This window comes from Suricata suricatta, chromosome 7 (genome assembly GCF_006229205.1).
Source record: "Suricata suricatta isolate VVHF042 chromosome 7, meerkat_22Aug2017_6uvM2_HiC, whole genome shotgun sequence".
NCBI lineage: Eukaryota > Metazoa > Chordata > Mammalia > Carnivora > Herpestidae > Suricata > Suricata suricatta.
This window is the reverse complement of record NC_043706.1, coordinates 38,346,969-38,349,331: the sequence shown is the minus strand read 5'-3', so window position 1 is coordinate 38,349,331 and position 2,363 is coordinate 38,346,969. Positions and strand designations below refer to the sequence as shown.

The 2,363-nt window shown below is 50.5% G+C and overlaps 1 pseudogene; it reads left to right on the top strand.

Annotated features, from left to right (window-relative positions):
* Nucleotides 1–1,322: 1,322 nt before the first annotated feature.
* LOC115296296 lies at nt 1,323–1,839 on the top strand (annotated as a pseudogene).
* The last annotated feature ends 524 nt before the right edge of the window (nt 1,840–2,363 follow it).

Below are 2,363 nucleotides of genomic sequence, written 5' to 3'. Positions count from 1 at the left end.
TTGACTGCAGGGGAGAGGGGCAGGGATCTCTGTCCCCTCTCTGACATTCAGGCTAGCTGGGCAACCTCGTCCCTGACGGTGAGGAGCAAGGTGCTCCAAATAAAGTGGGGGGGCCTTCTGAACCTCAAATGGCACGAAAGAAGGGAAGGCGGGGGATGTTCACGCTGAGTCCACTCTGCGCTCCTCACCCAACTTTAATGTCAAGGTCGGGAGACCCCTCCTTTGTCTTGGCATTGGGGCTCTCTGTTTATCAGGCCCTGGGGCTGCACCTGCAGCTGTGCGGGTGGGGAGAAGACTACTGTACCCTTCCCAGGAGACGCTGCCAGCCTTGGCACGAAGCCGGGAACCGTTCTCCATCCTCTGCTGCCCTCTAGTGAGCTAGGATATGGTTGCCGCCGCCAGCCTCCTTCCCAGCGGGGGGCCCGTCTTCCGGATCTTTCTTCCCTGGACAAAGATCCCTTCCGGGAGGCCTAGCAGACCTGGAGAGGTCTGGCTGTAGAACATCCCAGAGCTGTGTCCCCCGGAGCGCCACTATTATTACCCTCAACAGACGTTTAATAAGGGCCTGCCATGCACTTGGCTCTGTGGACCGTCAAGATGAAGCCCTCCCCCAGCCGGTCCTTCAAGCGTTGGGTGTGAAGGGCTTCCAGTTTAATAGAGAAGACAGACACAAAATGACTCCTACAATCATTTTTCTATAAGGCTTTTAAACTTCTAAAATAATTATAGATTAATAGATGGTTCAAAGATAGTACAGAGAGGCCCTGAGTGTCTTTGGCCTGCATGTATGGATTCTTGAGACCATCACTGTGGGGCGCCTGGGTGGCTCAGGTCGTGATCTCACAGTCTCTGGGTTCCAGCCCCCAGCAGGGCTCTGTGCTGGCAGCTCAAAGCCTGGAACCTGCTTCAGATTCTGTGTCTCCCTCTCTCTCTGCCTCTCTCCTGCTCACTCTCTGTCTCTCTCAAAATAAAATAAAGACATAAAAAAAAGGAAAAACAACCCATCACTGCAATCAAGATATAGAACTATTCTAACACCACCAAGATCCTTTTGATACCCCTTTATATTTAACCCACCCCTCCTTCTCCCAGCATTCTTAACTTCTTAACTACTGACAGCACTTAATGTTTTCCATCTCTATAATGCTGTCATTTCCAGAATTTTATACAAATGGAATCATACAGTATATGGCCTTTTGATACTGCCTTTTCTTTTGACTTCAAAAAAACACTGAGATCCATCCAAGTTGTTGCATGTATCAGTAGTTTGATTCCGGTTGATTCCTTTAAAAAATGTTTGTTTAACCTTTCCAGCCCCGGGCCCGGACGTAGCAGCCACCGAGATGTTGATGCCCAAGAAGAACCGAATTGCCATTTATGAACTCCTTTTCAAGGACGGCGTGATGGTGGCCAAGAAGGACGTCCACATGCGGAAATACCCCGAGCTGGCCGAATAGAATGTCCCCAATCTGCACTCATGAAAGCCATGCAGTCTCTCAAATCACAAGGCTACATCAAGGGACAATTTGCCTGGAGACACTTCTATTGGTACCTAACCAACGAGGGTATCCAGTATCTCCGTGATTACCTCCACCTGCCCCCTGAGATCGTGGCCGCCACCCTGCGCCACAGCCGTCCTGAGACGGCAGGCCGAGGCCCAAAGGTCTGGAGGGAGTGCGACCTGCGAGGCTCACGCGAGGGGAAGCCAACAGAGACACCTACAGACGAAGCGCTGTGCCCCCTGGTGCCGACAAGAAAGCTGAGGCCGAGGCTGGGTCAGCCACTGAATTCTAGTTTAGAGGAGGATTTGGTCATGGACGTGGTCAGCCACCTCAGTAAAGTTGGAGATTGTTTCGTGTTGAATAAATCTGTAGCCAGGAAAAAAAATGTTGGCTTATTTTAAAGAGAGAGAGGGACACAGGGAGAAAGAGAGAGAATGGGCAGGAGAGGGGCAGGGAGAGAGGAAGACAGAAGATCCAAAGCGGGCTCTGTGCTGACAGCGGCAAGCCTGATGCAGGGCTCAAACTCATGAACCATAAGCTCATGACCTGAGCTGAAGTTGGAAGGATAACCGATTGAGCCACCCAGGTGCCCCAAACCTATGCTCTGTTTTGAGTGAAGTTTTGCAGGTATGAGGTTTAGATCAAATTCCTTATTGGATTTTGTTTATGGATATCCAATTGCTCCAGGATCATTTGCTGAAAAGGCCACTCTTCCCCTATTGAACTGCTTTTGTGTGTTCATCAAAAAGCATTTGGCTGGAGCGCCTGGGGGACTCAGTTCATTAAGCATTCTGACTCTTGATTTCCCTGAGGTCATGATCTCGTGGGTTTGTGAGTTTGAGCCCCACATCAGGCTCCCTG